The sequence below is a fragment of the Adelges cooleyi genome, unplaced genomic scaffold, assembly GCF_023614345.1.
Source record: "Adelges cooleyi isolate 19-005CV unplaced genomic scaffold, UGA_ACOO_1.1 ACOO_flye_CR_arks_rails_tigmint_CR_PRNA_307, whole genome shotgun sequence".
NCBI lineage: Eukaryota > Metazoa > Arthropoda > Insecta > Hemiptera > Adelgidae > Adelges > Adelges cooleyi.
The window spans coordinates 1,767,736-1,783,604 of record NW_026095978.1 but is presented as its reverse complement, the minus strand read 5'-3'; the positions used below and the strand labels follow the sequence as shown (position 1 = coordinate 1,783,604).

The window sequence follows — 15,869 nt, the reverse complement described above, 5'->3', positions numbered from 1 at the left end:
AAGTATAAACAACTTTAAAACAATACTATGCTCTTAAAATTACACAAAAAATTAAAATTTTACACTTTAATTATAAACAACTTGATAAAAAAAACAATTAAATAATAAGGTACATGATTAGAAATAAATTATTATAATTCATTTACATGGCCATCATTTGGTTTACGCGTAGCGCAAGGTTTATAATTGGCATTTGAATATCATACCCGGTAAAAAATAGGCCATCTAAAATTTTACATATATCATGCATCCTAGTCCTTCTCTCGAGTTTGTAATTTAAGCATTTCATAATTAACGCTCTAGAACCAGTTGTTTTACATACTTCAAAGTCGATCTGCAGTATTTTCACACAGAAACTCAAACATCTTTTTAATGCTAAATCAAATGCGTTTCCTTCTCCTAATGATAGTGAACCACTTATTATTTGATTAAAAAGGTTCCATTAAATATTCCCACTGTGTCATTTCTCGAAAACATTTCCTGTACAGTTTGAGGAAAAGATGTTTATATTCTGAAGTCATATACGAAGCACAAGGTGGATGCAATCTAAGATTTTGGTCTAATGCTGTGTAGTATTGCTCGACGGACGAGTTATCTTTACGGTCAAACATCTCATTGATCAAGAATTTCATCATATCTCCGTTGAAGTACGATGTAGCGGTTATGTACATGACAACGTTTCTTACTTAGCTTGGTTTGTGGGTTGCAGCTAATTCGGCCAAGTTGCTGCTGACAGGTGCTACGTTTTTGTGAATGAGAGGTTTTAAACGAACCTTTTTCTATACAGCCACAAACGGTCAACAAACATTTGCTAGGATAAACGTCTTCTAGAGATTTAATATACCGCTTAACAGAATAGTCGTCATATTATTGTACACCGAACACACCTCATACCAAATACATTTTCTTTCGAAAATAATAAACCTAATGGGTGAACTTTAAACGAGTCAACATCGACGAACTTTAATCGGCCATCGACACGCGTAAAACAAACGCCAGACGTCAATACTTTACAAATAACAGTTTGAAGTTTGCCGTTTGAACTTATCAATAAATTACAATATTATTATTTATTTCAAACGCCATACAACCGCGATTTACCTCCACGGGCACCACCAACCGTTATCGGTGAATGATAACAAGATTACAGACAACCGTCAACGGTGCGTCGTCTTAAAACAAAAAACGATAAAGCTGTATATTTTATCACAGAGTACCATCCCTACCACAGGTGAAGATAAATTATTTTTTATGTACCCTAGATTCCGCACGAGTAATGTGAAGTGTCTATTATATCATAGCTAAATGTGTTACAATAGAAGAAGCGCCAGTAAACTAGTTTGGTTATTAGTTTCAAAAGTTGATAGAGCTCCGGAAAATACAAAAGAAAGTTAATAATATAAAATAAAAGTATTTTCCTTTATCTACATATTTTGATGTTTTTTAACAACGTTTGTAAAAGGCACATAAAAATCAAAATTATTTGATTATTTCGAAGCAAGCTAGCATACAAATTTAAATATAAAAATATGTTTTAATAATTTTAATTTTTTTTGGTCAGAATAATAATGTCAACCAAAAGATCACCTTGTATAAACTACAGGATTATTCATCTGATGTAAGATATTCATTTTCTCAGAAAATTAATTCCTATAAAACTGTTTAAAAAATGTTAGTATTTGATTATTTAGTGTTCATCAATCTGTTAATTTGCTATGAAAAATGTATAAAATATATCATAAATTAAATATAAATTAGTAAATTACAGTCAATTAAAAATTACTAATTAGCCATGAAGTGTTTTTTTTTTAGAATTCATTCACATTCCGACATAAAATTAACTAATTCCCATTCCTTATTCCTTAAAACTAAATGTAATGCATTTGATTGCACTCTAAAAAGGAATGAAATCCAATAAATGCATTCTTTCCAACACTGATATATATATATCAATGTTTAATAATGAAATGTTTTTGAGATAATGATAGAGTGTTATCGACGGGGTCAATATTATTACCTATATAACATTTATTATTTTTTTAACATTTAATATGGTAAATACACAGATTATATTATGAAATAATCATATAATTTGTGGTAAATACAAGTTCAATAATTTCGTTCCGGCTGACATGGTCACACTGGTTTCGGCGGAGTGGCCATCAGCTCATTTTTTGTTTACATCGAGAGTGAACAATCTGTTTTCATGTAATCTGTGATTTTGTCTTAGAAAAAAAAAATCATTATTAATCGATAATTTGGATTTTGATCGAGATTCCAGCCTTTGTGACTTGAAACGCGGTGGCTGCGCCATATTACCGTCGCTTTTCGACTGTGTCAGACCACGGTGTCGGCTTCGGGTCGTCTGAATGATGTAAGTTATGTAGTTACGTTATGTAGTTCAAGTTTAATAATACAAGGTATGCTGTCTTCTATCATACAAGTTTATTTATTCTCGCTCGTTATTCTAAGCAAAGATTTGTATTGTTTTTTTCCCCTTAAAAATGATCTCAATGTGTACATAAACGGCCGTAAATTAATGATTGGCTTAATGACCGATTAGAGTTTGTTTAAAATAAAATTACCCTCGGTGGTTAATAACATATTTACAAAATAATCACGTAAACTACATTGACGTATAATCTTGATCGTCTTGTCTAATGTGTAACTAATTTGCGATTTCATTCGGTACAAATCGTTTTCCACAATACAATATTGTTACGGAATATATGGTTTCAGTGTAGTAGGTTATGATCGGTTTAAGAAAAATCATTAGTGATTATAAAAATCATTTCAATTTTTTTCTTTGAGTTGTACATTCAGTTTGATATCAATCGGTTTTTGGACAGAATGATCGTTACGGTAATACCTACTAATTCTGCATCGCTCATAGAGTTTCATTAATCGTTTTTTTTATTAGTCTGTTTAAATATTTATCAATATGTTTTAAAAGCAACTTGTTACAATTTTAATTGTGTCGAATGAAAAAAAAAGACTATACTTAATGTTAAGTCATAGTTTACAGGTTGTAAAGTGTGGCGGTCCGGGGTGAATGGCAAGACGGTAATCGCTCACATGACCTGTGAGGTTTTAGGTTACTTCATCTTGTTGATCAATTATTTCCATGTGAACTAACTGAGGAATCTGATTTTTTGTGCAATCCGATATTTTTTCTCAGTCAGTCCCTAGTTGTCAAAAAACAATAATCTCGTAGTAGCCGCTTATAAGAAGTTGTATCATAAACATTTCTGCAGCAATTGCCTTAACAAAGTCAAAGACGTTAATAAGCACTAAAATATAAACTGTTTCATAGTTACACCTTCTTAAATTATTTTTGAATTCACCCCTTATGTTTCTATTTCTTGTTTGTAGGTATTGATTTGGAGTGGAGATAATCGCTTCACAGTTCGAAGAAATGCCGGGACTGAGCAGCTACTCCAGTTGATGTTTTATATGTTACAATAAGTTGGTCAACATCGAAGAAACAAACCAAAGTATGTGTCAACAGAAAATGCGACGCTGTGCATCACATTACTAATATTTGTGAGGTACGTTTGTATATTGTTATAAACCCAGTTTGGGGTTGCCTTTATTTTCTTATGTTCTTACATGGTAGATTGTTGTTAGTAAAAATTAAAATCGTTGATGTCCTTCTGGTCACAAATAGCGGAAGTCTCCAACGAATATAACTAAATTTTGTACAACTTTTCAAGGTTAAACATATACTTTTTTTTTTTTAAGCTTCACAAGTCTTTAAGGCTATTAGCAGCTTCCACTATAGCTCCTGCAGTTGCGTTTTTGTTAAGTCCATACATTTTTCTTAGTACTTTCCTTTCAAAAGGTGATTAATTTCTCTCTGTCGTCTATTGTGGGTTGACCATAAGTTAGCAAGTGTACAGATTTTATTTTTATTTTCCATGACAACGTTTTGGAGATAAGCATTTTATTATTTATGAAATAATATGCTTTATTGGCCACGTTTATTCTCTATCTTACATTGTTGTTTTGCATGATATTTATTTTTATGATTTTCAGTTACATTTACTCCTAAATACTTTAAAATCTTCTAAACGTTCAAACACAAATTATTTTACATATTAAATTCGTCATGTCCGCTGGGTGTTGAGACATTACCATTGTAATAAGTTAAAGACCTTTTTATACTTCTAGGCTTTAATTCACATGTTTAACTGACCACAGATATAATATACAATATAGGTTAGGAACTGATATGAGCATTATCACTACATTATCATCACAACCATGTTTAAGAAGTGTCTTGAGTTACAGATTTCAATTAATTTGTCTAATTTATTCGGAATACAGAAGCTTCCAATGTTGTTTAGAGTTGATTTCTATTGATACTATTGTAGGACTGCTTGTAGTCTGTTTGCCTAAAAGTTAAAATCTTTGTTGTATTCGTAATATTTTTCCATTATATTTTATTATTATTTCAAAAGGCATTTCAACTAATAGCTTTAATTTTCTACCCAAAAATTCTACTTGGCATAAATCTTTGTCAGATTTGATATTTTTTTTACTAATCATCCATGTAATTAATAATTATTTCTACGACTAATTAAGTTCTTTATAAGAATCATACCTTCTTGTATTTGTCTAAAAAGACAAATACCACAAATACACATAAAACAATTTACTATTATAATAATTTTGTTTGCCAAGAATGTGAAAAAGATGGTATAACACAATTTGTTACTTAATTTCTGCAATTACCATTATAAATAAAAGTGTTTGTATGTAAATAAACAAGTGTTCTTTTAAATAAAGTTATGACTCAAAATATATCATATTTGATTATTCTTGCTTTACTTACTTGGATATGCACATCAACATAATATGAACGTTTAATACATGATAAATGTAACTTATGTTGTACACAACATATGTTGTGTATGTTAAAAACATTTAGAATAGTTGTTTAGAAATAACAAACAATAAAATATAATCGTATAAATATTACATTTATATAGTAAAACTTAATTGAATTTTAATCGAAATTTAATTTAATATTCGTTTGTAAGCTGAAAAGAATATATTTTACTGGTTATTATTTTAATAATGTATAGTACATACATTACTATATTTTCAAAATGAAAAATTTTAAAGTAACATTTGACTACATTTAAATAAAAACGAATTCTTTGACCTTTAACTAGTTGTGTCAAGTTTTTAAGGGAAGTTAAATAGAAAATTTAAGTTTTAAAGTTAATATTTACCAAGTTATGTATAATCATAACTTGTAAGGTCAAACAATTTTCCTCTTCATCAATTTGATCAATTGTAGATGATCTGTCTCAACCGTGATACGCCTACCATAAATGTAGTTGTGAAATATTTTACAGACAAACAAAATTGCTATGAACTCTTTGTCAATTTGACCATAATCTATTTCTTTTTTTGATAAACTCTTAGGTTTGAATCATACTGGTTTATTGTTTTGTAGTAACACACAACTTATTGCATATTTACTGAATTATGATCTCTTTTGCACTATCAAACTTGGGTAATACTGAGGGACCAGCGATTAAAAATTTCAGCTTTTGAATAGCTTCATCCTGCGGTATGCCCCAGACAAATTCACTATTATTTAATAAGTCCCTGAGTGATTTTGTCACATTTGATAAGTTTGGTATAAAATTACCTACATATTGACTAAACCTAAAAATCTTTGCAAATCATCAGCACTTTTTGGAATTTTATATTCATAGACTGTCTTTACTCTGAGACAGCTGAGAAAAAAATGTGTCCTAAGTATTTAACTTTATTAACTTTAAACTGCAGTTAATTTTAATTACATTTTATATTTTTTTCTAATCCATTACTACTTCATATGTTTGGGGGTCAGTACCAAATTTACCATATGCCGGTATCCTAGAAAAATTAAGCCTCCTATTGCGATCATATTGTTGTATCATGTTATTGGCTAATGTTGTGTAAGTACTTTTGTAATCGTATCTTTGCACCCATCGAGTTGCACATAGCCTTTTTAATGTTTTTATTTTTTGATCAAAATTACTGTTTTCGATAGTAGATAATAACACATGATTTCGTTTGGGAGTATTGAAAAAATTGTATAATTTTTCAACAATACCTAAACAATTTTGTATTGCTTTTATATTGCTTGCAGTAGATACGGCTAATCTGCACGCCTTGAAATTGGCCCGACATATTACTTGCCCCATCATATCCCTGCCCATACAAAAATGTACAATCAATTCCACAACTCATTAGACCTATAAAAAGATAAACAAATAATTAACTCAATATTAATAAACAAATATAAATAGATTTATTCTTTAGTAAATTTACCATTTAAAATCGAATCAGCCAAGTTTTTTCCTGTTAAACTATGTATTTCCATAAATTTAAGAAAGCACTCATTAACATTGTTTTGTTCATCAATAAATCTTACACAAAGAGCGAGTTGTCCAGTAACAGATATGTCAGTAGTTTCATCGGCTAAAACAGTGAAACACTGAGAATCGTTTACTTTTTTTACAATTGTTTGTAAGATTAAATTTCCACATGATGAAATAATCTCATTTTGAATTTGTGGTGTTATATATCTATTACGACTCTCTGATTTTAATATATTTGTTAAATAATCATCGCCTTTACATCTATATAATAAAATTGACCTGAAATTGCCTTGGTTCGATATTTCTTGAGCTGTAATATAAAATTGAGATACGAGGTATACTGTTTATATTTATAGAACAAACTCAACAATAATAATAATTAAAATACTAACTGAAAATATTTCCAGAATCCCTATGACCTCTTAGAGCAATTTCTTGGCGACCACATAAGAGAATACATTCAATTATTGGAATTAAACGACTCCTATTCAATTTAACTTGTGCTGTCCTATTTGTTTCTATTTTCTCAACTATAGAAACTTGTTTATGGTCAAGTATTGACAAAAAATGGTCAGCATCTAGTATAGAAGATAGATGATACTTCAATTGGGAATGATTTCGAAACGTCTAAAGTTAAAAAGAATATGTTATTCTACTGTTAGTTACAGAAAATATAATCATTTTAAAAATGGTTAGGTAATTACATAGAAAATAACTTAGTAAAAAAATATACCTATGAACTAGGTAATATGTTAAGTACAAGTTATAAGTTAGAAGTTTTAGTTATAAAACTTAATGCATGTGTTTATTTTATTTTTTTACTAAACCATTTTCTGTTATAATTATTGTAATAGTTAAATAATTTAACACCTCTTTTGCTTTTTTCCAATTTGTGAAAGCAGTTGAAACAAGTTGCCCCAGAGGCTGACTTCCTACTCCACCATGTTTAGCAAATAGCAAACAGTACTTGCAAAAAACTCCTTGTTTAATCTCCGAGTAAGCAAGCCAATTAAATTCTGCAAACCATTTATATTGAAAGTTCAGACCTCTTGCTTTATATTTTTCCAATAATGGAAACTCATAGCTTATATGTAGTACCCATAAATCTCTAAGCACCTATAATATAATAATTATAAAGCAAATAATCAAATTTTACCATCTTTTAATTATGTTAGTTAACTGCTAGAGAAATAAGTAAAATAATAGATTAATTATTATGCAAAATAGTTTACAGCAGTTATAGCAGCTTGCATTACTGTTTAACTTACAAGCTTTTTATCAGCGTCAGTCTGGGAACAATTAGGAAAAAGCCCTATATCATTTGATTTAAAATAGTTTCCAATTCATTACAAACAATTTCATCCTGAGGAAAAATAATAAATAGAATATTTTAAAATGACAACGTATAAACATTGAACATTTTTGTATCTAGCAGCAAGAATCTTCTTTGTTGTTAACGAATTTTAATGTTTTTATTACTATTTCTTCTATGTTTTTATTAAAGTTGTTTTTGTTTTAATTAAAGTTGTTTTTATAACCCAAAAAGTGGTTTTTAAATAATTTGTAATTGAAACTTTTTTTTAAAAACTTCATCTACTGTCCGAAATTTTGCAGAATAATTATGTTCATTTAATTTACTATCTTTCCCTGAGGCTTTTTTGTAGTTTTGAAATGGTGTTTTCACAAACATTCCTCCCGAGCTAGCAAATAAAGCTGAATCGTTAAATACATGTTTTTTACATAGTTTACAAAAAGCACCATCACGTTGATTATCAAAATAAAGCCAAGGATAATCTTTTTCCCATTTAGTGTTATATAATCGTTTTTCTTTACCTTTTTTCGATGAACTAGCCAATGTAACTGGGTTCTCGTTCTTTAGTAAGTTATCTAAAATAAAAATTATAATAACAAATAATATAATTTATAAATTATAAAATATTTTAAAGTAGATTATCTAAAATATGTTTTATCTTTAATAGAAGAGGGATTTTCAATATCTTTAATTGCATCATAAGATTCTGTGGAACCTAAAGTTTTTATAATTTTTTTAGGTGTAAACAAATCTTTTATCAATCGTTTTCACATCGTTTTAATATGTCTCAAAATGAAATCACCACAAAATAAAGAGGATTTATTCATTAATAAGTATTCTGTATTACTGTAGTCTGTACTCTGTAATACAATAATGAATGAACGCGTGATTTTCAAATTTTATTAGGTGCACGGTGCGCGGTGGTGTCCGACACGTCGTGTATATGTATCTAAATTCTCGATAAAAAACAATAGTAGACGCCAGACGATCACATAAAAATCAACGATAAGACTCTACTGTCGTGCAGACCAGAAAAACACGATATTCCATTTTATATATTACTAATACTATGTCGAAATCAAATTGGAATTTCCAATTATATCATATTGTTATTGACGTGCCATGTAATAATATAATTTGGAATACCCGATATCAAATAATAACTTCTGTGGTTAGGTATAAACTGAATGGTGGTAGAACACTGCAATTTGTTTATCTTTAATTTTTGTATTTTTTTTATAAAATACAAAAATAAAATAGTTGAAACACAATTATCAACAATTTTTAAATTTTATTCATTTTTGTATATTTTTACGTAATACGTATAGTGAAAAAATACCAAGGGGGGCTTGAACACCCAACCCCCCCCCCCTCCCTCATGTGTACGCCACTGATGAGACAAGTAAAAGCTAAGTAACTTCTAGATAATATTTATTATTATCTACCTGTTTGAATTTTAAACATGAGGGCTGATCTTTTGACAATACAATTCTCTGTGTCTTTAGGTCCCGATCTGGGTCACTAATTTCAGTTTGATTAAAGTGAACCGTTATGTTTTACAAAATAAACCAAATTACCTAAAATTGGAGTATGAAACAAAATATAAAACGATAAAGATACTTACCTTATTACAATCTTCTTTATTTTCAATAGAACGATTTTTTTTTGAAAAATATAAAAAAAAGTGTATTTTTAGTATTTTCACATTTTTTTCTTTTTCCTTCCATTTTTAAGATTTGTAAAAAAAATTGTCTTCTCTATGAAACGACTAAATAATAAAATAACTAAAGTCTAAACTCGTGTACCTAGTCGACTTGTCAGTTGTCGTTTATGATTCACGTATCACAATTCACAACTATGTTTTAATACACTATACAGTATACACATAATACAGTGAAAACTGTTGTTATTATCCAGTTGCTCACATTGCTGATTGTAATTTGTTACCATTGACCACATGCTTAATCTTAATGCCCACATACCGTTTACCGAATGAGACAAAAAGTTGTTAAGAAAATTCCGATAACGTGTATAAATCCATCAGTTATTTTTAGAGCACAAGTATGATATTGTTAGATTATTGATGTACATTATACGACGACATTGTTGATGTGCACCGTCGCTTCGCAATAAAAAAGACTCAACCGATCGCTATTATCTTAGTTATATTTATAAACTATATAGGTACATAGGAGATTCGGGTTTTTACTATAGTAATGTTAAATAAGTACATAAATATTTTGTTGAGTCTATGGCCAGTAAAAAAAAAGGTCATGGGGGGGGGGGATACGACACCCTTATCCCCCCCCCCCGTAACTACGCCACTGATTATATAACGTTTTTATTAAAAAGCGTTGTGAAAATACCATAGTCTGCATCAGGTCCATTATTGACACTAGGTTTCCGTATTTTCCTGTTGATTGAAAAAAATATTTTTTTAAAATAACGATAAAAAACAAATTATGGTGTACCTGGACTGAAATTATTCGTCATTTTTTTATTAACTTTTCTAACTAATTGCTTTGAGTTAAATGCTATAACGGCAGCTTCGACTCTTGTGTTATAACTCCTGCCAGAAAAGTTTATTCGTTTGCCAGCAATGTGTTTGTTAATTATTACATTCAATTGCTCACATACATTGCTGACTTTATTTTCTAATAAACTTTCCGCATTGTTTACTAAGCGTGACACACAGTTTTCCAGCTCTTGCATGATGCCACAACGATGTGCTTCTGGTACTAAATTTAAACAACTGCCGTTTGGATCATTAAAAATTTGCTTGCAAAAATAAGGGTCACATCCAGTATGCTGACCTAGACGATGAAATGGTGCATTTGTCAAGTCTTCTCGTAGGCCTATAATAAAATAAAACATTTTTTTAAAATAAATATTTAGTTTCCTTAATATTAATTACATATTATTATACTTATTATTACCTTTTATTTTTTCTGATTTTACTATATCGACTGCTTCCCTCCAGTGCGTCGTAGCCTTGGTTACATCACCGCGAAATCTAATAATATTAGCTAAAATAAATTTTCTTACACGCAGTGCATAATTGGTGTTTTTAGCTAATAAAGAAAGTTTTGTAGCGTAGTTTCTTAGCAAGTGATTGCAACACTCAATTTTCCTTATAGGAAAGTTCGGACCATATGGCATTCGATCATTCAAACGTTTAGTTACGCTACTATCTCCGTCTCCTAAAAATAGTATACATATGCATTATAATTTATTTTAAGTTACTTAAGTATATACAATTTGTTTTAGAAATATACAGTCGTTTTTTCTTACCTATTAAACAATTAAACTTGAGTCTATGCATCTGTACACTGCTCGCAAAACCTTTACTACTCCATCAGCCTTCATGCTGGTTGAAGCTTTATTCCAGTTCATAAAACATTCATGATCCGGAGTATCATTCTTATCTATAGTCGATCTTTGGCAAACGACACAATATTTATTTCTTACACCAATAAATAAAACTTTTTGAGTTTTATATCCAATTATACTAGCCTAAAATATATTTATTATCATTAATAAACATACAAATAATATAGCCAGTACAGTGGGGTCCGCGCTTTGTGGTAACGGAGTAAACTGGAACGGGAGAGGTGACAGGTTTATAGGAATTGTTTAAACTGAAAGTAGATATTATAAAATCATTGTCAATAATGTGCTTAAAGGTGGATACGACTAGGTTGGTCGTCTAACTATAATAAATGGGTACCATTGTTACCCATGTATTGTAAATAACAACATAATGAAACAATATTTTGGATACCTGTTTACCGTTCAATATGTGACTTCCCCCTTTTTTTGTTGTTTTCTTAATAATAAAAAAGTTTGACTATAGATTTTTGAGAAAATTGTATAACATGTTGTAGCTTAGCCCTAAATCCTCCTTAAGTGTGTTTTTTGAAACTTTAAGACCCAAAATATTGCTCGAAAATGAGAAATAAAGAAAAAGTGTATACTCCTAGAGGAATGGTTTTATGATATATTTTGGTTTGTCAATGTTTATCGGTAGTGCCTACTGTGTTATCTACTATTATTCCATACAAATTTTGAATTTATTCGACTATTTTTAAAAGAGCTATAGTGTGCGCGAAATTTTAAGTTGAAAATATACATACATTAGGTTAACAACTAGATATCTTACCACACCCGATAGTGCATCATATTTCTTTCCGTAACTTCGTTTGGACCATTGTCCATCCGCAACAATTGTACACATCAGCGTTCCATCAAAATCGACATCACCACATTCAATTGCCAAACGTTTTTCTTCTTCACCAGCTATCTATATTTCCTCCCATGCTGACTCATGAATTATATTAGCAACATGTTTTTGTATTGCAATATACTTATCGCAGGAGAGGGAAGGCATATCAAGAAAAGCTACGAACTCAGTGAGTTGGGTATGTCCGATTACTGTTTTAATCATTTTTTCCCACTGATTATATTATAATTTTAATAAATTTAATTTATTATATTTTACCTATAGATTGACAAGCATTTACAAGGGCTTTATTTACTGGTATACTAGCTTCAGTATCTTTTTCCGAGTATATGTTTGTCTTTATACCACAAACTCTACACTTAAAACAAAATATTGACTGAAATCCTCGAATCACTTCTGATTGAAAGACCATATCAATAAAAGAAAAATCTAGTCCTACATAGTGCCTAACTTGAATTTGTTTTAGAAAGAAGATATGTCGATTATCCGTCGACCAGAAATAGTTCTGTAAAGGTTGTCATTTATTTTTATTATATAACAAATTACAATAAAAATTAAATTTATGAATAAACTGATATCACTATATTAAGAATACATATTAATTTTTTTAATTATTTGCATAATTAACCAACAGATTTTTAAAAACTTACTCTTTTGAATCATTTGATGTATTTATTTCTTCGGTTTCCACTAATAAATTGTGAGTTGATACTCCAAGATCGCTTAATATATACATTATATATATTAAATACAATTTTTTTTTTTTTTATTAATCAAAAGCCTCGGTTACAATGACCATTGGCTATACAATACAATTATCTTATTTTATAACTTTTGATATATACAATAAATACTATTTATACGAGTACATACAAGTCAGATTGAGAGATAAAATTAACAGTTTTGGAGACGTCGGAATATGGACCCAGAGCTTCCCATAGATCGTCAGGCAGTTGGTTGATTTTTCTGAGGTCTTCGTATTTTTTACATTCAACTAATACATGTTTGACCGTGAGAGAGGTGCCGCAGGTTTGACATACTGGCTTGTTTTCTTTTTTTAGTAAGTACATATGAGTAAGTTTTGTGTGTCCAATTCTTAGTCTGTTTAATATGACTTCAATTTTCCTACTACGTATGCTGTTTTTAGGCCATCTTTTTATACTGTTTTTTATTTCGTTTAGCATTGTGTTTGATTGTTGCCAGATGTTTTGCCATTCTATTTCTATTTTTTCTTGTATTATTCTTTTTATGTTGTGTGGTAATGTTGTTGTTGTACTGTAGTATTCGGATATTGTTTGTTTGGTTGTCCAGGGTATAATTTGGTGTTGTTCTATTTGAGTGATACTTTCAGGATTTATTCCTTTAAGTTTGGCTTGGTCGATTCTTGATTTGTTGTGGTTTATTGCTGGGTTATTCGTTCTTATTAATTTAGCTATGTAAAGAAGAGATAATTTTAAACGACGTAAATATAAGGGAAGTTCTCCTGCAATATTTAGCATACTATTTATGGGACTGGTTCTAAATGCCCCTAGGGCAAGACGTATCCCATTATTGTGTTTGATTTCTATTTTTTTAAGAGTGTTGGTAGATGCATTATTGTATATTATAGATCCATAGTCAATTTTTGACCTAATAATGGCTCTGTATATTCTCAGTAGAGTTAAGGTGTCTGCACCCCAAGAAGTGTTCGATATCATTTTGATTAAATTTAAGTTTCGATTTAAAGACATATTTAGCTGATTTATATGGGGTACCCATGTATTTTTTTGGTCGTAGGTTAGACCTAATATTTTTATGACTGTGACTTGTTCAATCTCTTTGTTGGCCATTTTTAATGAAAGGTTTTCGGTTTTGCGTTTCATAGTAAAATTGATACATTTTGATTTTTCAGGGGAGAATTGAAATCCTGAGTTAAGTGTCCAATTTGAAAGTTTGTCTTAAGTGTTTTATTTTATTCCATATTATTTTAGAGTCTGTATATGAGTTTATAGTTGATGTAAAGTTTTGCCATGAGAGTTTATTTTTATTTTTAATCGTAAATTTAGATTTTGCTCTAAGTCTTTTAAATTCAATAAAGTTTTCCTGGGAGGGATGTTTTCTAAATTTATTGAACGCTGTGTTTTTTATTTTTATTTGTTTTATTTCATCATCCCACCAAGGTACCCGGGGCTTCTCTGAAAAAATGGATGCTCTTCCAATGGTTTTATCAGCTATATTAATGATAGTGTTGGTAAATTTTTCTATTGTATTTGTAAGATCTTCAATGGGTTCGGTTGTGTTTACTTCATCTTCGATTAAAGCTGTGAATAGTTCCCAGTTGTTGGCTTTTTTAAGATTCCATCTGGTAGATTTAGATTGTTGGTTATTTTTCCGGGGTAGACAGGTGATTAATATAGGGATATGGTCGCTACTATATATGTCTGGAAGTGTATTCCATTCTATACTGTTTGCTAAAGCTGCGTTTGAGAAGGCTAAGTCAATTGCAGATAGATTACCGTTATTAGGGTTAATGCGAGTGGGTTCGCCATTATTTAAAATAACTATATTCTCATTATCTAGTAGTTTCTCTATCTCATTACCCCTTTCGTCAATTTTATATGAGCCCCAAGAGGTGTGATGGCTATTGAAGTCGCCCACAATAATGTAAGGAGAGGGTAGTTGCTGTATAATATTTTCAATGTCGATGCACGAGAATAATTTTTGGTTGGGAATATAGATATTACATATTGTTAATGGTTGTTTGCTTTTTATTTTTGCTGCTACTACCTTTAAGTCGGATTTAATTTGAATTTGCTCGCTAGGGAATGCGGAGTTTATGTAAATCGACACCCCTCCACTGGCCCTATTACATATACTTCTTTCTTTGGTATATTCTACGTAATTTTTTAGAATTCCGACATTGTTTTTGCTGAAGTTTGTCTCTTGAAGGCATATAATGTTAGGGCTGTATTTAAATATTAGAAGTTTCAATTCATTTAATTTTGAGAAGAATCCATTAAGATTCCATTGTAATATTTTATTATGAGTCATATTGTTTATTATTATTTGTTTTTTCTTTTCTATTGGGTTAGTGTACAGTAATTGCTTATATGAGTTTTATTTTATATTTAGTATATTTCAACGTTGGATTCGGTTATCATTTCGTTATTGAAAAGGCATTTGAGACGATTTGTTGAGATGTGAGTTATTCATTTGTAGGTAAATGTGATTTTATTATTGTTTGTTATTATTTGTGCGACAGATATTGTGGTTTTTCATTTGAGGGTTAAAATTATTTAGAACGTTGAAGATTGAAAAAGAAGATTAGACAGTTTAGTTAGTTTCATCTTCATAGAACGATCGTTTATATGTGGTCTGACCTTGTCAATAATTGTCGTCAATGTGGGTATGTCTACGTTGATTTCGTTGCAGAGAGAATGGATGCTGATAGATTTATTTGCGAAATTCTCAACTATGTACTTGAATTGTGTGAGTGAGATAGGAGTTTCTTTATTGTCTGAGAAAACGCCTTCCGCAGGTCTTAGGGTGTCATCAAGTTTATGTGGGACATTTTCTAGAGAATTGCTTTTTTAAGTTTTTTTTGGCCTAGAGATTTATCGTTTGCTTTATTTGATTCTACCAGTTTTGTTCTAATGTTTTTGGGCTGTATGGGTTTTCGGTCGTCATGTTGTACATCCGTATGTGACGAAAATGTTGGCGATGAGGGGCAACTTGATGATGGTGGAGGTCTTTTGGTTTGTGTATTTGGTATATTTATGTTAATAGAGGGTTGGTATTGGCTTGGGTTGGAGCTAATGTTTTGCTTATCGATTGAAACTTGTGTACTTTTTGTATCATTGGGTATTATATTTTCCTCTATTATTGTTGTATTGGGGTTGATAGTGTTAGTAGTTTTCAACTCTTTTTTGCAGAAATTAGATGTGTGGCCCGTTTGTTT

The 15,869-nt window shown here is 30.1% G+C and overlaps 1 pseudogene; it reads right to left on the bottom strand.

Annotated features, from left to right (window-relative positions):
- Nucleotides 1-38: 38 nt before the first annotated feature.
- On the bottom strand, nt 39-903 carry LOC126839752 (uncharacterized; annotated as a pseudogene).
- Nucleotides 904-15,869: the final 14,966 nt, after the last annotated feature.